General features: G+C 44.7%; 1 protein-coding gene across 18 annotated transcripts in view; it reads left to right on the top strand.

Moving 5' to 3' along the window:
- Ptprt (protein tyrosine phosphatase receptor type T) overlaps positions 1–25,366 on the top strand; it is a 1,101,940-nt gene that overhangs the window by 796,890 nt on the left and 279,684 nt on the right. The window lies entirely within an intron of this gene.

Genomic DNA, 25,366 nt, shown 5'->3' with positions numbered 1-25,366 from the left:
CTGCTCCCTATGCCTGTACTATAACAGAGCCCTTAGTGTTATAGCTGTTACCAATAAACAGCACCTCTCCCTCTACTCCATGATGGCATCCTCTTCCTCTGCATTCACTCCCCCAGAGTCATCAAAAGTTCTGTCTTCCTCTAGCGCTACTTACAGATGACAAATCGAGACTTCAGAACTATGGCATATCTCCTCTACAATGTGACAAGGCTGATAAGTGGCATTACAGAATCATAGGTCCAGGTCACTCATTTTAAGCCTAATGCTACTTACAGATTGATACGATAGACACAACGAGCTCAGGGTCTACCAGCAATCAGATAGGGCTATGTCAGGTATGAGCCATTCAGGAGCAGTATCAAAATCACCTGGGGATGTGTGAGAACTGCAGGATTCTAGGCCCAGCCCACAGCCCTATGGAATTAAGAGTCTGAGCTGGTTGCACATTAAAATTTACAGAGCATTGCTTTAGAATATGCTCGTAAATCTACCATAACACACAACCCTTGGATCCCTGTGAGAAGGGGACACAGATGATCCTGTTCACAATTAGGTAAAGGCAAGCAGCTCTGGACCCTGAGCAAGAACAATGTGCTTGCTGCTCTCTAAGAGCAGGAGAGGAGTTGTGGATCCAGGCAGAGGGAGTCAGGTGGGTGACTCAGGATGTGTTGCTTTCATTCATACATTTAAAGAGCAGTGTCTGCTGATATTCTAACTAACCTGGTTGGAGAAGCACACACTAGCATGCATGTATGGAGGGACAGTATGCAGGGGTGGGGGTGGACTGCTTGGGCTCCTCTGTCCTTAGGCATGAATGGTTTGTTTCAGCCACATTATACTTCAGCTTTGGTGGAGTTAATACGTACCTGAGCTCAGGGACCATCTGGACAGCACTCCTTGGCTTTCCACTCCACTCCATCAGCTCCAGACAGGGCACAAGTCCTTTGGCCCCGAGAGCTTCCAGCACAGGCTGCTTCAGCATGGGGATGTGTGGGGCTTTGTAGAGCGTGAGCACTGTGGTGCTGATGGCATCCATCCCAGTTATCGGAGGAAGGCAGTAATTGCAAAGCGAAGTCGGAGGCAGGCATCTGACAGCCTCACTCCCTCTCCTGCTATGTATCTTCTCTTTACATGGATCCAGACTATCGCCAGCTTGTTCTCTCTTTAAAATGAGAAATGTGATAACGTCAGTCTCTGGTTTAATTCCGGGGTCTCATTCCCGCAGCCTCTGTCACAAAGCTTGAACCTCTTACCAGAGCTTTTCAAAGCACAGAGTCATCTGACCCCAACTCACCACTCTCGCTCTCTTACCCCACCAGGCTCCGCAGCACAGAAGTTCCATTGTGGTTTACTTTCCCAGGCTGTGTGTCTAGGAACCCTGCCTCAGTGTGTTCCTTCTGTCTGGAATTCTCCAACCCAGCTCAGAGACTCCTAACTCCCATTTCATGCCAGGAGTAATGTTAATGTCTGCCCAGCTGGGTAGTGGTGGTGCCTGCCTTTAATCTCAGCACTGGGGAGGCAGAGACAGGCAGATCTTTGTGAGTTCAAGGCCAGCCTGGTCTACAGAGTGAGATCCAGGACAGCCAGGGCTGTTACACAGAGAAACCCTGTCTCGGGGGAAAAACTGAAGTTAGGTTAATGTCTGCCTAGCACCAAAGACTGGACTCCTAACCCTTTATTATACTTCCATTCAGGAGGGGCTGCTAAAAGGTGAAGATTCTGGGGGTGGGGGGAGTCAAGTTCGGGGGGAAAACTTCTCCAGAGAGTATACCATGTTTGTGGCCAGAGCATCTTGGCATATCTGTTCCAGACAGTCAACTGGGCTGTCTGGTGGTCAGGACCAGAGCCAGAGACAAATCTACATAATAGAGCCATTGATCACTGTCATCAGGTGCAGCCAGCTGTGGCCGGGAGAGAACGCATTTTTTTTCAGAGATGTTCTCTTGGGGAAACTACTCCTTAATAGGAGGCGCTTAAGAGTGGCGAGGGTCAGCCAGTGTGAGAAGGTTCTTTCCTGCTTAAGTTTCTTAAACAGTTTTGTACTGAATGAACTCTAAAATCTTTCCACTTCTGCTCTTAGAACTTGGAATTGCTGTTTGCCCCTGCACAGTAGGAGTTTGCCCATCTTGTATCTGGAAAGCCTGTTTCTTCTCAGTGCTGTTCATCACAGTTTTCTACTGTGATTGGGGATGCAATTTCCCCCATTTATTATAACAGTTTGATGTTGGCAAAGTTTAGCCTTTGCATTCTTCAACTTTTGTAATCGTATGTCTTTCATATTTTTTCCCTAAAGGTTTTTGCTATGGCGGCTTAGGAGATGGCCTGGTGTGCAAGAATGAGGACTTGAGTTTAGACCCCTAGCATCCACATAGAAGCCAGGCACGGGGCTAGCAAGCTGGCACAGCAGGAAAGGATGTGCTGCCAACTCTGATGACGTGGGTTCGATCCCCGGGGTTCACATGGTGGAAGGAGAGGACCAACTCTTGACTATATTCTGGTGACACAGGTGCCATAGAACATATGTGCATGTGCACATACTACCACCACCACCTCAACACTAAATATGGATACATAAAAAGTTAAAGTTAGACACAAGAGTGTGTATCTGCCATCCCAGCCCTGGGAAAGAGCCCTGACGCTCATTGGCCAGCCATCCTAGCTAATCCACAAATTACGTTTTCAGTGATACACTTTGTTTCAAACAGGAAAGGGAGAGTTATTGAGGAAGGCAGCCAGCCTCAACCTCTGTCCTCCACACACATGGACTTGCATACATGTACACACACACACACACACACACACACACACACACACACACACACCTTTTATGATCTTTCTACCCCCATAGGATTCTTTATTATTGCTGATGATTGTTTCATTCTGAATTGTTATATGTTGAAAGCAATTTTGAGTATTGAATAATAATGGTCTAGGGAGCCATGTCCTTTGTTTCTGACTCTAATGGAACTTTCCTGGTTCATTCACCACAAAAAAGGGGAAACTGCTCATGACCTAAATGTTCATCGCTCACACCATTCAAGTCCTTTTTATTTAAACATCTATCAGCTTATGTACTTGGTTACCACCTGTCTTTTGTGTTACTGTAACAAAGAAACCACAGGCTGAGTAATTAGAAAGGAGAGATTTGAGTTTTACAGTTCTGAGAAGTTAGGAAGGCCACGGTGATGGCATCAACAGGGTAAGTGTAGGCTGGAGGCCAAGTTCTTCCTTCCATGGTGGGCCTTTGAACATTGCATCTTCAGATGGTAGATGGCCAAAGGGCTGGGTCTGAGCTAGTTCCTCCAGTCCTTTAATAAAGTACTAATCCATCTACGGGGATGGAGTGCAAATGACATAATCACGTCCCCAAAGACACTACCACTTAATATGCAACAGGGTTAGGTTTCAGTGGGAGCTTTGGAGGGACACTTCAAACTAAGGCACCACCGGTCTTCCCAAGAGACTGGAGCCTCCATGTGGGCTCTTCATTCCCTCACCTGGCACATGGTGGATATTCAGCAAATGACTGTTCAAATAACACATGGTTTTCCCTCCAGGTATGAAAGCCTTAGTTTCCGTTCTTATATTATTAAAGATATTAATTTTCCTTAAGAATTTTATATTTGACTTTGCCAAATACAGTTACTGTCATCTCAGATGAATTTTTGAGCCACTAATAATATGAATCCCAGGCTAGAGAGATGACTCCATAGTAAAGAGCACTGGTTGCTCCTCCAGAAGACCCAGGTTCAACCTCAAGCACCCACAGGGTGGCTCACAACTCTGGTCCCAGGGGATTTGGTGCTCTCTTCTGGTCTCCATTGGTACTGCACACACTTGGTACACACTCATTTAGGAACTAAGATGAATTCCATGGTAGAATCTTAATTGCAAGGATGCTCAACTTCCTGAAATATATTCTCCTTTGCAGTAGAAGCATGTTATCTTCTTCCTGTAGGATTGCTATGCTGGCCTGTGCTTGTTTGGACTCAATTGACTTCATTTTTTTTTTTTTTTTTTTTTTTTTGTGATTCTGCTTCTGTGTCAGACTCTTTCTGTTACTGAATTCATGGGGGAGACTTCTAGTTATGAGTCAGTTCTCTGCACTCAAAAAAGAGATTTATAGCCACATCCACAGTGCACACAACTATCTGTCTGGCAAAACTCTTTATTACCATTTTAACTTTTGAGATTTATTTTTATCCTGTGTGTATGTTTTGCCTGCATGCACCATGTGCATGCAGTGCCTGCAGCAGCCAGAAGGAGGCAGGCCCCCTGAAACTGGAGTTACAGATGGTTGTGAACTTATATGTGGGCACTGGGTATGAGCCTGGGTCCCCTGGAAGAAAGGTCAGCGCTCTTAACCACTGAGCCATCTCTTCAGTCCCTCTGTTATCATTTTAATTAATTATTTAAATTATTAGAAACATACCCATGTTTGATTTCTAATGAGGATGAGCCTGACTTCACCCATTGGTGATCTATGTCCTTATAAACTCATTCACTTCTCATTTCTTTCTCTTGGCATGATCACCCTTTTTATTGATCCATGAGAACTTTTTTTCATATTAAGGACATTGACTTTCTCTGCCATATGTATTTATGTATTTCCCATTTTGCTCTTTTACATTTAATATAATTTGGCTGTAAGTTTTAAAATTAAAACATAATTCAAACTCAGTTGCTCTATATTTCAAGATATACTTTCTTTGTTGACTTGAATGAGCAAAAGTACAGCATAGAGACCAAACAAGCAACATCCTTTATCTGCTAATTGCTTTATGAGTTTATATTGCATTGGATTACTTGATTGAGTATTCCCCTTGTTTATAGACCAACCAGCCTTTTCTTTGGCCTCAGAGCACTGTAGCAGCCCTTCTTCTATAATGTTAGTGAGGTGAGAAAAGTCGATGAGGTGGTGATGTTGCCAGGAAGCTGTAGGAATTCCCTGGGGCAGATGATGGTGACTATCCCCATTCCCTGGGGCAGATGGTGGTGACTATCCCCTCCCCAGGCTACTGTCTTATTCAGATGTAAGAGGTTAAGATAAGGCAGTTGAGATTTGCAGAGTACAAAATTAAAGAGTTGGTAACTTGTGAGAACATTCTAGTTTTCTTCCTGGGCTGTTTCCTCCCACACACCCAGTCTTACCCTGGGAGAAAACAGCTCCCCAAGAAAGGTCATTAGACCTTCTCTTTTGGGTCTAATTTCATTCTTGGAAGTCTGATTTCATTCCTGGAAGTTTCCTGTTGGAATCACTCTGTCCTCAGCTCTCAATTTTCCTTGGGCCTTGCATAGTTTTTGATGTGAGGTGGTCTTGTTGCTATGTATGGCTGTAATAGCTGGTACAAGCCTCACTGTGATGCTTTCATCCTGGAGTGCATGAATGTAGGATAGACAGGGCTATGCAGTGAGTGCTAAGCTTGTAATCAGGCCATGTATGTGGCAGACATCCTTCTCACTCCCTACTACGTTGACCTCAATGCTTTCTTGTCTTCCTTGAGCATAGTGTAACACTATTCAGCTCATCACACAGGCTGTCCCAATGGTCAAGGCAAGTCTGTGATTATTTGCAAATAACGAAGCTATATACATGTGTCCGTGATTTCTATTGTGACTAAAACCTAATATTGGCATCAATAATTTTCTTTTAAGTCAGAGGTTGCTGCTGCTGGCCACTGTTCACTTCCCAGCTATGGAAGTATTAGCCTTGCAGACAGATCATTCGGGGATGTGACAACCAAGCAAGAATGACATCTAGTCCCCTTGAGTCTCTATCAGTGATAGGATCCTGTCAGTTTACAAATAAAAATCTAAATATTTAGAAATCCTAAGCTCCCATATGAAAACAGTGATGAAAATGAATATTTATGATCCAATAATTCTGTAACTGTCTTGGACATCATCCCTTTGCTGACATCTACAAGCCTGTCACAGTTTGGACAGAAGCCAGAGCCCAGCCTGGCAATGCATCACTAGCTCTGTGACCTTGATAAAGTCACTCACCCTCTCTGACTCTGTCCCCTCAGCAGTATAATCAGATGGATCACGCTAATTTCACAGTGTTTGCTCTGCATGTTAAATATTTGGTGTATACTGTGGAGTATAGAACGGTACCAAGTATACAATAGGTGCTCAATAAAGTGTGAATATCGTGCGTGTTACTTGACTGAGATTTTCGTCACTCTGCCCCCTCCCCAAATGTAGCAGAATCTTAATGTTTGGGGGAAGGGATATGTTGCCTTAGTGAATTTGCACTACAACAGCTTAGCATAAACTAGGCAGCTTGTGAGCAGTACAAATTTATTTCTCACAACCAAGATAAAGACACAGACAGACTCAGCATCTGGCAAGGTCTAGCTTCCTCAGAAGTGGTATCTTCTTGCTGTATCCACACAGGAAGGAAGAGATAAGGTACCTTTCTGGTGTCTCTTTTATAAGGGTGACAGTCCTTCTGATAAGGACCCTCATGACCCAATAACCTCTTAAGGTCATATTTCCTAAGATCACACTGTGAACCCCCTAGTAACACACCTCCTCCAACAAGGCCACACCTCCTAATCCTTCCCAAACAGTTCCAACAACTATATTCAAATATATGAGCCTACAGATACCATTCTCATTTAAACCACCACACTTCCCTAAGAATCCAAGATGGACTAAAGGTCAACCCTTCAAAAATAAGTCCCTTGAGATCTCAGCTCTTCCCAATTTTCAGACACACAACTAAAGACACGTAGCCAATTAATAGTTCTAGAGTTGAAGGAAACTAAGTTGAAAGAATCCAAGCCTTGATAAGTTTCCATAGAGCCCTTGCTTTACTTAGAGGTTGTACACATTGGCCTATGATCATATCTCCCAAACTTTATATATGACATCTGATACTCCCACAGCATACCTATCCTTCACTCCACCATCATGGAATCTAACTCTCTGCCACCATCAGCCACATTAAATGCTTTCTTTTATATGTTGCCTTGTTTGTCGTGTTTCAGCATACCAATAGAAAAATAGCCAAGGCAGGAAGCAAAGGGCTTTTGGAGTCTCCTGGAACAGAGCCCTTCAGCTATCACCTCTCACCCTTCTAGCTGCCTGAGTCTGCTTATACCAAACTTCCAAGAGTCAGGGAGTCTTAATAAATATCAGGATGATGATATTTAGCCAACCTCCATGCTGACTCAGACCAGACTGTCTCTTATAAATTCCCTCTGTGGTGACCCTAGTCTTGTGCCTGATTCACCTCAACAGTCAAGGAAGTAATATGGATGTAGCAACAGCCATGCTAAACTATAAGGGATCTACAGGCTGCAGTATAGATGGTCAGGTTCTTTTTCCTAACAGCCGTGGAAAATCATTGGAGAACTTCAATGTTTTAACAACAGTAAGTGTAGGTTATATGTATTAAATTCTAACTGTGTCCAGACACTATTCTGAGGGTTTTACATGTATTATCTTCATTATTGCTCAGGTTAGGACACACCAGCTTTCTTGATAGATTGAGGTACCACAAACTAACCATCTTTCCCAAAGTGTCAACATTGGTAAAATAACAAAGTTCACAGTCTTAGACACAGTGAGAAACCACCTTCTGTAGTTTCAGAAGGGGTAAGTACTGTTCTTAATCAGCAAGGCCAAACACAGTCCATCTCCTGATGGTGATGCTCACTTCACCCCTCTGACTTGGACAGGTATACCTGAGTGTTCTTGAGGCTAAGGAGAAGAATTCATATATGGTAGAGGCATGGGTGCCTGTCCCTAATCCTTATCTGGAGCTGGTGCCTGAGGGGTCTGACAAGGTAGAGCAGCCCTTATCAGCCCACACAGCTGCATCCTGGGATATTTTCCCCAGGGAATGACATGACAGTGAAATCAGCATTCAGTTCCGTTGCCTACACACATTCTGCTGCCTTGGGCAGTGCCAGATGCCCATGTGAATTCATGTGTTTCAGAGCCTGCACTCTGGATACGTCCATAGCAGGTAGGCTAGATGACTTGGATGAAGAAGGATGAACCATGGCCATGGGATGGTTGGCTGGATTAAACATAGAGGTAGTCACTGAGCTAGAGGAACCAAAGTATTTGTCTGTCTGCTGAGGGAAGGAAGAGAAGATGGAAGATTTAAGTAAGACAATTATCTAGGTGAGATGTTTCTGTCAAGAAAATATACTTTTGAAGAAATGTAAAATTTACTAAAAATATCTCAGATAGGTGTTCCAGAAAATTCTGAGTGATGCATGAAAATGATTAGACATCCTGGAATCGTAGCCAGAAAATCTAATTCCTGGGTTGTGGTATATTCTCTCTCTCTCTCTCTCTCTCTCTCTCTCTCTCTCTCTCTCTCTCTCTCTCTCTCTCTCTCCCCTTTTCATTGTATTTGCTTCCTGCCTCTTTTGGCCTGTTTGCTTCTTCCTCTGTTGATACACTGGCTCTATTCCTCTTGCTGAGCTGTGGGTTTCCCTGGAACCTGTTTCTAAGACTCTGTGTCTTCAGCCTGCAGTGAAATAACTCTGGCCAACACCACTACTGGCTCTTTGAAGTCTAACACCTTCCACTGTGTCCTCATAGCCTCCAGACACCAGTGTGCATGTGTGTGGAGATGGCCATTGACTCCAGTCACCGACATGACAAAGGTATTTCAGGGAGTAGGGAGGAGGTAGCCTTCCATGCAGGAGATTGGAATGAATGGAAAGTAAAACTCTCCACATTACCCCAATTTAGAGTTCCAGCTGTTGGTTACTTGATTCTTTCCTCTTTGAAGGTAAAATCTGTTAGTAAGAAAGCTTGTTATGAGATAAAAAGCAATGGTGTTGGAAAAGCACAGCCCCTCTCTCTCCACCAAGCCACATTTGAATTACACAGCCTGGGTGTGTGGTGAGCCACTGAGGGTACTGAGTCCTCTGGAGCTAACAGTGAACCCAGGAAGGCAGTGATAAAGTGAGAAGCCAGTGTGGGCAGGGTCTCCATGGGGGTATTTCTATATATGAATATAGAGGTATCTGAAGACTATTTCTACTGTCATCAAATGTCTTTCATGAAAATTTGTATATTTTTCAATTAAAGAATCTTCATCTGAATCAATGGGATGCTTTCTTTACACCACCCACACAAAACACCCTGTGCCTTTGAGTTGCACACATTCAACATGCTGGGTAACGAGTCTTGGGTTGTTTTCACATCTGGGGGACTCATGAGCTTGACAGCAGGCTGCAGTTACAGACGTCGACCACATGAAGAGGTCCTATAACTTCAGGTACTATCCTGGCAGTAAACCTTATCTATGATGATGCTCTGCTGGACCTCCTTCCTGGTCCCTGTCTCTGGGAGACCAAACCATAAGGTGACACATAACAATTTGGAGAATGCTTGCTGAAGAGCAATGCTTGCCTTGAAGTATTCAACTCCACACACTCCTAGGATTCAGCTTTGGATAGCCATGCTGAGTAAGTGATAGTTATCTTCTTGGACATCTCCTCAGTGTTCTGAATTTGTGTGACCGTTTTTCTGCCTATGACCGTGTTCTCCCTCAACAGACCTAGAAAGTTGATGAGCCAAACAGCTGTACTAGTAAGCAGTGTCCAATGTACCAGTAGGCTTTGCAACAGCCTCCAGGCCCAGAGGGTATTAAGGAAGCTTCATTGCACCAATCTGTATTCCCAGGTACCCAAGGCCAGAGTGTTGTGGAAGAGTCCCAGGATTCTGCATCTATGGTGTGAACTGGAGCAGTCATTTTTTTTTTTTTTTTTTTTTTTAGGATCAGAAGGAACCTTTAAGAACAAACAGGATAGCCCTAACAGCTGGTTCTCATCATGAATTCTGTCCCAGTGATTGTCAGTGACTCCAGGTTAGATGCCTGAGGCCAGAAGTCGATGTCTGATATCTTCCTCCATCATCTTGCACATTTTAGTATAATGCGTAGTAATAAAAAAAGCACACACACACACACACACACACACACACACACACACACACACACACAGGAGAAGCAAGATCCCAAGGCCATCTTCCTTTCCAGTTTGTGGTTTTGTTTCTCCCTACAGTGGCTGCCTAATGAGGCATGGCTCTAGAAGGCCAAGCAGTCACACTGCTCACTTGGTGGGTTTCACTCGCCCATCACCAGCTTAGGACCCTGAGTTTTTACAATCAGTTAGGCTCATGTGGGCTTCACCGTTAGTGGAATTGCCAGAGATGCTGCGAATGGAACCCAGCTCTGTCTGACATGGGCACATGCATCCTGACAGCACTGGCCAAAGGCAGAATTGCAGGCCAAAACGGAAAGAGCTGTGCGTCTCCGAAGGAACTTGGATGATTCATGGATGACAAGTGGCATTGCCTCTAGGATCATGTCTCACTCAGGACAGAAGGAAGAACTGGACATAGGTGACAGTTGTGACAACACGTTAGAGGTCCTGGGGAGCCACCAGGGCAGAAGTAGATTTTGTTGGCCAGTAAGAAGGTGAAATAAGAAGAGAAGCAACTGCCAGAATCTCTCAAGAGATGAAGCATAAGACTTACATGCCTGACTTTCAATAGAGGGAGAGAACCACTTTGCTCATAGTTAACAACCTCTTAATTCTGGAGGAGCCTGGGATTGGGACAGGGAGGAGTTTGGAACATGCAGTGTGTGTGTGTGTGTGTGTGTGTGTGTGTGTGTGTGTGTGTGTGTGTGTGTGTGTGCGTGTGCGTGTGCACAGAGGTAACAAGCCTGTGCAATTGAGTTCTGCCAGTGGGTACCAAGGAGAGGAGAGAGAGGCTTGGGCTAGGTGCCTTGGGACCTGAGCTGCCCCACAAAGGTACCCTTTATCCTTTGTCATCAATTAGGAGTCTAGAAAAAGAGGATGGCAGGAGAGGTATTATCCACAAGGTCTTGTTGCTCTGGGCTGAGTCATGGCTACACTAATAGGTAGAGCAACTAGCTTTCTTTATGAGAGTTGTGGGAAAATCCCCTGGAACAGCACACAGGGCACAGACAAATGGTTTGTACCCCCGGCAATTACCTGCATATGAGAAGAGGCCCAAGGGCAGTATGGGAGGGAATGTGCAGGAAGCAGCAGTACTGATATTAGATTCAGCACTCCTGGATGCTCTCCCATGAGAGCTGCATCATTTAGTCCACATACTAATACTCAATGTATAGATGACAATGAGAGGTTCTGATGTTACTGATGGATTACTCTAGATAATTCCTAACAAGGCTACTACCCTTATCCCAGGAGGTGAAAATGGGTTGTTGTAATAGTGATGGCAGATGATTCAAAACATTTTCTTCTTCGTATGTGTATGCTTCACACACAAGCCAGGGATGTCTAAGCCAAGTCCATTGGCTGGCTATGTATGTCCAAAGACATATATGTGTATATGTTTGTATGTATACCAGTGCTTGCATACATGATTAGGTGTACACATGGGGGCCTGAGATCAACCTTGCATGTAACTCTCAGGAGCCATCCACCTTGCTTTTGAGACAGGGTTTCTCACTGGCCTGCAGCTTGCCAGTTCCAGTTCCTCTGGGCAGACTGGCCAGTGAGCCTGAGAGATGTCTACCTCCCAGAACTGGGATCACAAGTACATACCACTATGCTCAGCTTTTATTTCCACTGGGGTTTCTGGGAGACAACTCAGATCCTCATGCTTGTGCAGAAAATATTTTACCAACCAGCTATCTTCTCAGCCCTGTTAGTAGCATTTTTACAACTGAATTCCTTTGTCCTCAAGAGGAACTGTAGCTGACAACAGTGCATCACAGTAACAAAAGGTTACGTACACATACAGCTGTGCAGAAGGGTGTATGGGACAGTCATGTGACTGGAGCCCATATACACTGTGCAGATGTGAGGTTCTAGTTTCATTAAGGTGTTGTGAGGAAATATTCTGATCAAAAGCAACCTGGGAAGAAAAGGTTTATTTGACTTACACTGTGGGTTACAATCCATCACTCAGAGAAGTGAAGCAGCTATGGAAGGTAAAAACCTGGAGGCAGGAACCATGGAGGAACGAAGCGTGCTTTCTCGCTCTCTGGCTCACTCATGGACGCACACTGAGCCAACTTTCTTATACAGCCCAGGACTGGCTGCCTTTGGATAGTGCCACCACAGTGGGCTGGGCCCTCCTGAATAATTACTAGTGAAGACAATTGCCCACAGACACGCCCATGTGGGTTTGCATGATTTGTCAGTAGAGGCTTTCCTGTCAGGTGACTCTAGGCTGCGGCTGCATCAAGTTGACAGTTAATGCTAGTGGGCATGTGTATGTGTGTGTGTGTGTGTGTGTGTGTGTGTGTGTGTGTGTGTGTGTGTGTGTGTGTGTTTAATTGAATTCATAGAAGTAGAACCAAAGAAAAAAGTCTAAATAAATAATTTGGGGGTTGATAAGGGAAAGAGAAAGGAAGAAGCCTGAGGAAGTGAAAAGGTTTGGCCTAGACCTTCACTGTCTAGTCCCTAGCTGCACATGGCTCCTGAGCTGCAGAAATGTGGTAGTGTGTCCACCTGACCCAAGATATGAGAGGAAACCACACAAGAGTTCAGCAGAAAAACAGAATGGAAACTGTCCCTTTAATAATTTTGTGTTGATTATATGTCGAAACAGTAACAGCATGGCTACCTTGGGCTACATAAAGCCTGTGAGCCAGGTTGGTGTTGCCAGCCTGTCTCCCCTTTCTCTGTGTAGTTCCTAGAAAACACAAAGATCACAAATGTGCCTCTAGTGGGCAGTGTTACTCTCAGGGGCCATCTGGATAAGGGGTACACCAGAGTCTTTCCTCTCATGCTGTGCACTAATGCTTTGCCATCCATCTTCCAGCTACCTCTCCAGAAGAGCCCACTTATTCTGCTGCCTTAATTCTGTTTCTTAGCCTCCCTGAGTCTCAACATCCTCCTCCTGCACCCACTCTCCTCTGACCACTTTGTAAATGGAAAGGCTCCCTCAGGCTATGAGTCTGGGGCCAGATAGGATGTAGGTTCCTCAAAACTTGCTTCCCCGGAGGTGTAGTTAGTTTCTAACTAAGGTGATGCCACCTATTATATGTCTGTTTGCTCCTATGGTGACATCACAGACTAGATTAAAAAGAGAGATCGAATGTGGGCTCACAGAGACTGAACTGACAACCAGGGAACCTGCATGGGACTGACTTAGGCACTCTGCATATGTGTTACAGTTGTGTAACTTGGTCTTCTTGTGGGACTCCTAACAGTGGAAGCAGGGGCTATCTTTGACTCTTTTGCTGGCTTTTGGGACCTTATTCCTCATACTGGGTCACCTTGCCCAGCCCTAATACATAGGGAGGTGCTTAGTCTTACTGCAACTTGATATGCCATGTTTTGTTGATATCAATGGGAGACCTGCAAGAAATGGAGGAGTTGATTGAGGGGTGGGGACAGAAGGAGGTGTAGGGGGAGGGACTGGGAAGAGAGGAGAGAGAGGAAACTGCAGCCAGGATGTAAAATTAATTAATTTTAAAAACAGAGAGAGAGAGAGAGAGAGAGAGAGAGAGAGAGAGCAGTGGTGTGCTGCACACCTTTAATCCCAGCCACTTGGGAGGCAGAAGCAGGCAGATCTCTGTGAGTTTGAGGCCAGCCTGGTCTACAGAGTGAGTTCCAGGACAGCCAGTGTGATTATGCAGAGAAACCCTGGAGAGAGGGGGGCGGTCCTCTAACATGAGAGCAGAAGGTTGGAGAAAATGTTAGATAAATAATCATGTTGACCAAGGAAGAAGAAAGTTCCCATTTCTTCTAAGGAGGAGATCTATTCCTCTGAATAGACTCTTACAAAACCTTCCCATGACAAATGGTAGCTAATAAAACCCTCTTACAAATGCTGCACTGCTGCGTGGAATTGGTGGCTGGATCTGTGATCAGGCCACCCATTTATTCCTTTCTTAATGCCCAATATCATGAGGGAGAGAAAGTCAATTCTGTTTTAATTTCATGAGAAAAATGCTGAATAAAAGAAAAATGCAATAGAGCAAACCTTCACAGTTCAGTCCTCCGCTGGCCCTCCTCAAAACATGGGATTATGTGAGCAATGAATTTCTCCTTAGGAAGGTCCCACAAACCTGCCCCCTGCCTTCACCTTAGACAAGGAGGTAGGAAGTTCCATGCTGGTGAGAGGAACCCCTGAAAGAGCTAAGGAAATTCAGTTGAGCTTTGATGCCTTAACTTGCATTTCACTCAGCATCCCTTAATTTGGGCTTTTGTGTACCCGCCTTCCTAACCAGGAGCTCTGCTTAATCTTAGTATGAAACTCCCTATAACTTCTCAGCCCAGGACACCTCAGCAAACAGGATACTGGAGCAGTTTCTAGTTTTCTGGTCCTGGAGAGCCAGGTGGGCCAATTTTCATGATCATCACAGAGCACAGAGTCAGGCCAGTGAATTCTGGGTTCATACTGGCTAGGTTCCAAACCCAGCTTCACCTCTTGCCAGCTGGGAAAGCATAACCTTAAGAAACAATAACTTTTTCCCTAAGCATTAGTTTCTTCTCTGTGGAATGGGAACCAGAGTAGTAGTAGTCGCTAGTTAATTTGATCTTCCCATGAGTAATGACTGGCAAGTACTTATCGGGTACCTGTAACATGAATCTTAAAAGGTCTTATTAATGAAAACAAACCCAGGAGACAGGTATTGGGGTGAATTCTGAAAGATCAGAGAGACAGAACAAGCCACAGCTAGCCTCACCTTCAACTTCTCAGCCGATACTGTTTCCTCAACCTGGAAGCCTCTGAGTCCTCATCTGAATAGATCTCAGCTGAACTGCTGCTAAAAGCTAAAAGCTTTAAAAGGCCCTAGATCCTGGTTTTCATGCCTTATATACCTTTCTGCTTCCTGCCATCACTTTCTGGGATTAAAGACATGTGTCTTTCCCAAGCAAGACGTGAGATCTCAAGTGCTGGGATTAAAGGTGTGTGTTACCATGCCTGGTTGTTTCCAGGGTGGCTTCACAGAGATGGATCTCTGCCTCCAGAAGGCTAGGATTAAAGGTGTGTGTGCTACCATTTTCTGGCCTCTATGTCTATCTAGTGGCTGTTAGGTTCTCTGACCCCAGACAAGTTTATTAGGGTGCACAATATATTGGGGGACACACTATCACCACAGGTACCTGGTTAAGAACAGGTGGAAGTAAACATGCCTGTTCATTAATGTTGTTGTGATGGGTGGATCTGACAACTGCTGGTAGTTTGAGTTTACGGTGATACAAAAGGGTTTCCTAGCTTAGCCATTTCAACTGGAACTTTCAGTAGAGTACCTGGTCCCCTACATGACACATTCAATGTTTCATTATAAGTAAACTTCTAACTCCACAAATTGTTCAACTGTAGGCTAAGTGTCCTGAGAACATCAGACAGGATAGGCTAGCTAGGTGTGGTGGCTCTCTCCTGGAATGCCTTGGGAGGTTGAAGCATGGGGATCACACAGTTGAGGCTAGTCTAGCTACATGGTAAGGTATAGAATACATGGAATACATAGGGGGATCCTGACTAAAAAAAATAAAGCTAAGCTATGATGTTTGGTAGGTGAGGCACATCAAATGCACTTTTCAACTTGATTATATTGGATATAACTCTATCAAAAGTTGAGGCACCTTAGTAATTAGGAATCAAGGATATAACCTTTGCCTATGGCTCAATAATTTCATGATTCTACAAGGATGAACCCACATTTTTATTCACTTCCTAAATCCTAACAGGATGGGGGAGAAAAACCAATGAGATGAACCCACTTTTTGTTTCTTATCTTAAAAATAAAAATATTTAGGAATGACTGAGTAACAGTAGTATGGACCTGCCCTGGGACAGCTTAATAGTTTGGTTTAGTGGTAAAGTATCTCCCAGGGGCTTATTTGGTTAGACACTTGTTCCCAAGCAGGTAGCACTGTTTGGAACTTTCAGGAAGTAGTTTCCAGCTGGTCGATGTAGGCTACTGGGGGGCGAGCCTTGAGCATTAGAGCCCAGTCCAGATTTCATTCTCCACTCCTCGGCTTCTTGGTCTGTGGGGCTGTCCCAAGAGGCCCCTGCTGCTACCAACCAAACTGTTCCAGCCATCACCATGCCTTCCCCACCCTGAGGGGCTGTGACTCCCGAACCATGAGCCAATATAAGTCTCTTTCCTCTTCTGTTTCACCTGCCAGATGTTTGATGACAGCAGTGTAAAAGTCACTAATGCATTAGGGCAAGTCCCTCTGTGGTGGGATAGCCAAAGGTCCACACAGCTGACCCTCTCACCCCAAAAACTGGTGACAGAGGCTGGGTGAAGGTCTGTGGTCAGACTGGGTGATGGGATGAAAATGGAGGACATTAGCCATCTAATTACTCCACTTCAACCCCCGATCGTACTCTATCAGGCTTTGCTGCCTCTATGTTCTTAGCCCTCATTTAGTCAGTGACCCTTATAGACTACTGCTCTGTGCTGGGACGGGTGCTTGACAGTCACCTACAGCGAAAGAACAGGCATCTGTCCTCAATGGAGGGTGCCCCAAGGCTGTCCCTGCCAATGAGGCTGTTGGTGTGACTGCAAGTTTCCAAAGAGCCAGCCTGCTCAAAGCCAACTGGAGAGGAATTCACCCTGCACCTCAGCAATTTAACCAGATTCAACTTAGCGAAACTGAAATTGACTGAGTGAGAAGTTGAAAGGCGAGCCGCTTACATCCCCAAACCTGAGTAGTCTTGCTTCGCTGGCTCAAAGCCACTGGGAGTATTGCTAGACAGACTCATTAAGCACGAAGGTTTCTGCGAAAATGACAAAATCATAGCACCCCAGATACCCCAGCGTGAGATTAAAAGCTGAAAGGAGGTTTAAGCTTCATATTATTAAGTGGCATTATGACAGTTTAGAAGGAAGGAGCTTTGCAGCCATCTGAATTGATGGTGGCCCTGCTATGGGATTGTCTGTGTGTAATTGTAAGAACTCTCTTCCTGTGCAGGGCAGAAGATGGGGAGGGGGGAGTAGGAGGTAGGCCAGAGCTAAAGACTGGAGGAGCAATTGTTGGTAGAGGGAGCAGTTGTTGACAGGGACTCAAGCACTTGACCCCTACCTGGAGGCTGAGGAGTGACCATGATTTAGGAAGGGGAGGGCTCTGCATGGTAGTTCCTGTCTCATTCCTCATTAATCAGCCTTGTGGCTTTGCCTGTTGGATGACAAATACAAACCTCTCTGGGCCAATTCCAGGGAAGTCTCACTAGATAGCCAGGCTAGTCTTCAATTATCTACTCTCCTGCCTCTCTCTGCCTCTGCCTCTGCCTCAAGTGATGAGATTACAGGCATGCACCATCATACCTGGTTTCAGCATTTTATTTTGAAATAGTTTTATATATTTACAGGAAAATGTTACAAAAAGTGAAACACACACACACACAGACACACACAGACACATGCACCCCCCACATGATAGAAGGTTTTCTACCCTGCATCCAAGTTTCCTCAAATCAACATCTTCAAATGCATGGTATATTTGTCACAAGTAAAGTGATAGTTTCGTTCTGCATTCCATGGAGTAGAGTTCAGACTTGAGTAGAGTCTTGTTTTTTCTACGTATGGACCCCACCCCCACCCCATGCCATTGAATTGACATGTCTCTGTTCTCCACAATAGTAACCTTTTCCCTCTAACCCATTTCTTTTTCCCTTCTTTCTCCTTTCTCTCCTCTCTCCCTTAGCTCTCCTTTTCCTCCTCAGCCAGTCCAATCACTCTGGGACCCATCTTTCCCAAGCACTTGCCTGTGTTTGTTCAAAACTGTGTCTGCCTCGCCTGCCTTTCTCCTGCCCCCCAGATTCTAGCCCAGAGCCCAACAGGAAGTGAGTTCCCAGGACCTGGCAGCTTCAACAGAGTGTGCACAGAAGCACCAGTCCCCATGCACTTTCCCTGGCTCTGCAGACTTCCAAACTCTAGGACTAAGTAGTAGCGAGAGTACCGATCACAACCGCTTTTCCATTGTTGTAACAGTCTTCAGCTGTCTAGGAAAAGGGGGCACTGTGGCCAGGAAGTCACTGGCAGGTGCACTGCAGACAGCTGTGTGTTCCACTGCTCTTCCAGAGGGATGCATTCCTTTTTATATTTAAATTGTCTGGAAACTGAGGGACCAACACTGTCCTTTCTAACAAGAGGGATTGCCTTGAGCTGGCCCCCTTCTGCAGTGTGTGGCCCTGAGGCCCCCGAGTGGCCTTGTCCATGTGTAGGAACATATTCATAGTGAGTGGGTCTGAAAAAGAAAACGACATGTTGTTCTGGGCTTGAAGGGAAATGCTTACTGCTTTATCCAGTGAAAGGGCTGCTTCTGCCTACCCTGTGATCTTGCTAAAACTGGTCTATAAAGACGTGTGAAGTATGAGCACAGGAAGGCAGAGCCTGCTGGGAAGGATAATTTAGGGGACTGACCCTCCCAGAGAGTTCAAGATGGAGATACAAATGTCACTGTGAAAGTGAAGGGTGCTGAGCCCTGGAGGAGGCTTCTGGAACCTTGAGCCAGTGGGACACAGGTAGGCACTCAGTTTGTATGGGGTCATCCTACCAGACAGGCTATTACATTTAATCAACTTTGGTTTGCTTTTATTCTAATTTGTTGTTGACTTAAAACCCCATCTTGCTTCTGACAGTGACCCATAAGCAAATTTGATGTTTTCCACTTGGCCATATATAAATACGGAACCAGGGTCTAAATAGCTTGCTACTTCTTAGTGTGTTCTCTAAGTACAGGGTGATCTCTTTAGTAACCATTCTTGGCTTTGTGTTTCCTGCCACACAGTGACCCTCTAGATTCACAAATATCATCAAGAGAGATGGGACTGTAGGGAGGCAGCCACAGTGAAGGACAGCCATGTTCTGTCCCTGAAATAGCATAGTCCCAACCCCACTCACAGGCTGCCTCACCCTGGCCCACACTTCACCATGTCCTCTTGTGGCCTCAGGTTCCTCAGTGGAGGAAAAATGGGCAACCATAAGGAATCGATACTGTTTCTTTTTAGGATTAAATAATTTTTATGTGAACACATTGTTAGAATTCCTAGCCACTCCCCAGCTACATGACCACGCATGTGCTATTCATCAGGCAGGCAGAATGCTTAGTCATCCCAGGGCCTTGCATCCTACATAATCCGTGTGCTACGTGATCACGTAATGTGAGTGCAGCATGATCACGTAATCTATGCACATGCATGGCGTAGCTATGTCAGCCCATATGCACATTCTTGGGAGGGACCCATAGAAGTAGATTCCACCTGTTTCCCCGTCCCCCTTCTTCCACACCATTTGCTTCTAGTAGGCCTACTGCACTCTCCCTCTTTACCCTCCCCTAATAAAAACTCTTTTAGTGCATTTCATTGTACCTCGTGGTTTCTCTCGCATGGTAAATAGTGCCGCAAGTAAGTAACACACACTCCCTCCCTGAAGTACTTCGAGTAAAATGTGTCCTTCAGAAAACTTTTCATCATGCTCGTGCTTTCCAGTCATGTGCCTCCGAGCCCTGTTTGGATGACTCTTCCCTACTTTATCTTACCTCCTCTTAGCCATATGTGCCCTCTTTCCCTCAGAACCAAGATTTTCCATCCCTTCTCCCAGAACGAGGCTGACTGATTAGCTTCACCCCTGATTTAGAAGCATCTGGAGCAGGGTCTTTCCTGGTTGGGACCTTTGAGGGATTGCTATATTTTTGTCCCCTAGCTGGCTAGCCAGTCTAACCTACTGAGAGAGTTCCAGGCTAATAAGAAACCTGTCCCAAAAGTAAAGAAGATGGTGTCCTTGAATATAGGCACTCAAGTTTCCCCTAATTGCCACGTACATGTGCATGCACATGTTCATGTGTCCACACACATGTGTACCCGCAAACATGTAGACCTGCATGTATACATGAACACACATGATGAACAGGAAGACACACACATACACACAGATGAGCTTCAAGTGTAGCACAGGGGTCAGGAACCCCTTTCTATAAAAGGTCAGAGGGCATATTTTAGGGTGTGTGGACCATTGGGCCTGCCTCAGCCCCTTTAATTCTGCTGCTGTAGTGTGGAAGCAGCCATTGGAAACACAAATGAGTAGTGTGCCTGTGTTCCAGTAAGATTTGATTCCTATTGGAAGCAGGTGGTTCTGGATTTGCCTCATGGTCTATGTTCTGTCAACCACTGGGCTGCTAACAAACACATGACAGGAGGTTTGGGGGAGACTCATTGATGAAATCATTGTATGATTAACATAAGGCTAATGAATCAAGGGAGAGATGATGTGTCTTTATATCTTTGAGAATATAAGATAGGGGTAACTGGAAGCCACAGAAAGTGTTCATGCAAAGTATTGCCTTCAGTGAGGTCTAAAGATGAGGAGTCATGGCTTAAGGAAGAAGAGTGGGAAAGAAGTGGTGACCTATTAGCCTGTTCAAATGTCCTGTGGTTAATGGGACTATGAATCTTTTTTTTTTTTTTTTTTTTTTTTTTTTTTTTTTGGTTTTTCGAAACAGGGTTTCTCTGTGTAGCTTTGCACCTTTCCTGGAACTCACTTGGTAGCCCAGACTGGCCTCGAACTCACAGAGATCCGCCTGGCTCTGCCTCCCAAGTGCTGGGATTAAAGGCGTGCGCCACCACCGCCCAGCTTGAATCTTTTTAAGTAGTGAAATCAGGCTGTCAGGCCAAGGGGAATCACAGAAATCAGCCCAGATCCTAAGCTGGCTAAATCCAAGGGACGCAGAGGCAGTCTCACCCCTTAGAACCAAGGAAAACCTCACTTTTTATGACAGGATATGTGAGATTTCTAGCTGTTAATTCCACTGTCCCCAGCCAGAGACAAGAGCAGCCTCTACCATTTTGTTGCAGCCAGATCCAGTCCCCAGACCTGGGTACTCCTGTGTAGCTAGGCTCCGTTTCTCACTAGCCCTTCATTTCATGCTTGCCATTCTGATAAACGTTCCCTTTGCCCCACCTCCAGAGAGTCACGTGTCACCTTCTCCGTTGGTGGCCATGCTCCAGCACAGTTCCCTTACCTTTCTTCTCCCCCTCCCCAGCAGGATCCCCCACTAACTTTGTAAAACTTGCAAGTTAAATTTTTCAAAGACTGTTTCTGACAAAGCAACGGGAATTAGATTTGGTGAAGCCCCTCATAAAAAATTGAAGACATGCTATATTAACATACATTGATTTATTCATAGTGTTTCATTACAAGTAAGTGAGGATCCTGTAATACCAGGAAAGGTTAGGAGAGCAGGGGAGCGTGGTATATTATATTGACAGCTCTGTAGAAATTGAGTCGCTTTTGGATTGAATTTGGAGCTCAGGAAAGGGCTGGCTAGTAAATAAGGTATGAGCTTTCACTCTCAGTGTCTGTATATCAGCGGTGTTGCCACCAACCCAGTCAGGGTCACTAGGACTGATTTTTAAGAAAATACAGAGGCATATCCTCGCCACTGGTGCACTGGGGTCCCAGGCCCCAGGCACGGCTCGGAGCATCTCCCTCTTCTGTTGCTAGGAAACAGGAGTCCAGCTGTATACTTTCCCCCATTTGCCCTCTGCTCTGTAGTCACTCTGGACTTCTCTCTGTGTGGGCTTTTCCCCACCTCAGGCCCTTGCCCAGCCTATTGTCTCTGCCTGGAACCTGCAGGGCTTTTTTCCTCTGCTCTGACTCCATTCCACCCTTCAGGTTCGAATCTTTTCTCTCCTAAGTCCCTTCCCGGAGCATTGCATCTTGGTTCAGTATTGCTCAGATGTAGCCTCTAAGCTAATGGTTTGGTGCTGAGCTAATGATTGGGAAATATAAGAAACACCAGTTTAAAAAACAAAACAAAACAGCAACAACAACAAAAATGGGGATGGGAAGCAGAAAGTAAGGTAGAGTGAATATATATATATATATACATATATATGTATATATATATGTGTGTGTGTGTATATATGTATATATATATATGTGTGTGTGTACACACACATATATATATATATATATATGTGTGTGTGTACACACACATATATATATATATATAGTAAAAGTTTTTATTTCAATTATTTCATTTTATTTTGTTTGTGTGTGTTCCTGCATGCACATGCATACATGTGAAGATCAGAAAACAGTGCAAGTACAGTTAAATTCCAAGAATTTGGAATTAATGCAGTCACTGAGAGTGCCCCAACCAGAAAAGCATGAAGAGTTGGAGGTCTACAGTGTTTGCCTCTGAGCTTGGGATGGGAAGATGGTCCCTAAAACTGCTATCCACCTGTGGATGGATGTGCAGGTGTAGACTGGTTATGAAAACCCAGGTTATCAGCACTTGGAGTTTCTCTTTCTGGGCTCACTCTGATCCTAGCCAAGTCTGGCCTCTCTCATTAAGCACATGGCGCCATTGCTACATCACTACTGCCTCATACAGGAAATCACTCTGTCTCCAACATGTCTGCCACCTATTCTAGGGATAAGAAACTGTTCAGCCTGGTTTGGCTGTTCTAGAAGCATGGATCATTTTTTTTATTTATTTAAATTCTTTTGATTTGTGTGTGTGCATGTGTGTGCATATGTGTGTGTGTGTGTGCACATGCACAGATGCTATGCTACACATGTGGAGGTTAGAAGACAACTTTTGAGGGTTGCTTCTCTTTCCTGACCTAGTTGAAGAAGGATCTCTTGTTTTGCTGCTGCACTACATACTGCGAGCTCACTAGTTAGTGAGCTTCGGATCTCTGCTTCCCAGGGTACCATGGGAGCACTGGAATAGAGATGCACATGACCACATCCATTTTTTTTTTTTTTGGTTTTTTCAAGACAGGGTTTTTCTGTGTAGTTTTGGTGCCTGTCCTGGATCTCACGCTGTAGACCAGGCTGGCCTTGAACTTACAGAGATCCTCTTGGCTCTGTCTCCCAAGTGCTGGGATTAAAGGCGTGTGCCACCACCACCCGGCTTACCACATCCATTCTTAGTGTGGGTTTCAGGCATCAAACTTGGCTTGCACGACTAGCACTTTTGCCTACTGAGTCATCCAGCTAGCCCTTAATAAAATATTTCTTAATGTAACAAAGTAGATTTAAAAAAGAATTAAAGAATGCTATGTATCAGCAGCTGCAGTTGCCTGCTTGAGACCTGCTTAAGATCAAGCCAGTCAGACTTCTAGCGTGGTGGGATGGAGCTCATGATCTATTGACAGTTGATGACTTCTGGAAAGGGAGACACAGTTTTCTTTATAGGTAGGGCCTCTGAAAGGTCAGCTGTGCTCCAGTGGGTGGTCCCACACCCAAGAGTATGATCAGTACAAACTGGACTCAGGATATTGAAAAGAAAAAAAATGGAGCTGGAGGGAAGTCTCAGTGGTTAAGAGCACCTGCTGCTCTTTCTGAGGACCTGGATTCAATTCCCAGCACCCACTCCAGTGCCAGTGGACCAGTCCCTCTCTTCTAGTCACTGTGGGTACCAGGCATGTATACAGCTAAGCATACATGAATATAAAATAAAAATAAAGTAAATAAATCTTAAAGTTGGGAGGAGTTGAGAAGGTATGGAGGGATCTAGGAGGAGTTAGGGGGAGAGTACGGATTGAATATGATCAAAATACTTTGTGTGCAATTAATAAAAATATTATGTTAAAAGAATCCTGTGTAGGCTGCTTTAACAGCTATGTGATTCAAGTTCATGGGCTCACACTGTCAGCCATGGAGGACAACGCACAGCACAGATACCATTAGTTGCTTTGATAGCAGGGAAAATGCAGGCACCGAGGGAGGACTTCAAGACTTAAATACCTTAGCATTGCTGTGACATCTACCTTGTGACCAGTGGACATAGACAATTCAGGATTTGATTGTTGTCAATTCATGAACTTGGTGTCATAGAGCATGGTCTTCACATTAACCTCTGTCTGCAGTGGGTCAGAAAACACAACACTGATTCCCTATCACAGATGGTTTGAAAAGTGCTGATTCAATGCAAGTTATTTCCAGTTGAGCATCCCATGAAGATAACTATCCTGATTCCTCAACAAGATGTAAGCAAACACTACTGGTGTGTAGGACAGAATACATGTCCTGCATTCTCTTTTATGTGTGAGGCATGCATGTATGTGTGTATGCATGTTATCCTGGGTATGTGTGTGTGTGTGTGTGTGTACATGTGGAGGTCTGAGCTTGGTCCTGGGAATCCTTTTTAATTAATCTCCCACCTTATTCATTAAGACAGGTTCTCTGCATCAAACCCAGATCTTGACAATATAGACGTTGTCACTCCTGGAATTACAAGGGTACCACTACTCACATGTGGCATCTGCATGGATTCTGAGGATCTGAAATCCAACCTCTTGCTTTCCTCCTGGCATTTGCATCGATTCTGGGGAGTCTGAACTCTATAGTTATCTTACTTATGTGACAAGTACATTAACCACAGAACAATCCCTTAGCCCATGGTCTGCATTTTTAACAATGGAGCTACTGTACTTTGGAAAGTGGCTAGTCCAATTGAGTTATGTGCAATACCAGATACGTACTAGATCTCTAAGACTTGAAACGAATTATGGAATGTGAACTAATTCATTAAATGTTTTGGTGTTGATAGCAGACTGAAATGATAGTATTGTAGATGTATTGGGTATGAGATATATTAATAAGTTAAATTTGCTTTATTGTTACTACAGTATATTTTTACTGATAAGATTCATTCTTTGACAATTTTACACATGTCCATAGTATTTTATGATTACTCTCTCCCCCATTCTCTCATCTTTCCCCCACTCCTTCCAGCTCCTGACTTCCCTACAAATCTCTTTCCAAAATCCATGGCTTTTGTTTTGTGTCCCCCTGCATTTAAGCTGGGCCATCTGTGTAATCCTGCGTTCAGAGCCCTCATTTGACTCTGGTGGACTCAGCAGATACCATGCCTTCCCCTCACATAGTCTGTTAGTTGCCAGTACTTCAGCAGTAAGTGGTAAGACCCCACCATGAGCTCCTCCCTGATCCAAAGCTCACTGTCGGCTGGGACATTCGTTTGTAGTCCCAGTGCCAGTAATGACATCAGATATGAATTCATGACCTCCATGAGAGTGCCATGCTTAAAAGAATATATTCTGCACCCCTTCTTTCTGTCTTTGGGCTCTTACATTCCTTCCACGACACCTCTGTAATGATCTCTGTGATAACCTCCTTAGGATGTGGTGTGAATATCTTGTTTGGGACTAAGCCTTTAAATCATTTGTTCTCAGCATCTTGTCTGGCCACAAGTTCTGCATTCCCTTGTATCCACTGCAAAGAGAGGTTTCTTCTCTAATTTGGGATAAGAGTATCCTTTGTGGATATAAACATTGACGTGTAGAAGGCAGCTTGATGTTATACCTGTTCAGCTAAGCAACAGTGTAGTATGTTTTCCCACTGGTTCCTAAGACCCCCTCAGTCACAAGTGTTTGACTGGGAGCACAGTACCAGGAA

Source organism: Peromyscus californicus, unplaced genomic scaffold, assembly GCF_007827085.1.
Source record: "Peromyscus californicus insignis strain IS unplaced genomic scaffold, ASM782708v3 Scaffold_7__1_contigs__length_154581171, whole genome shotgun sequence".
Lineage (NCBI taxonomy): Eukaryota > Metazoa > Chordata > Mammalia > Rodentia > Cricetidae > Peromyscus > Peromyscus californicus.
Note: the sequence above shows the minus strand (reverse complement) of the source record. Positions and strands in the feature narration are given on the sequence as shown.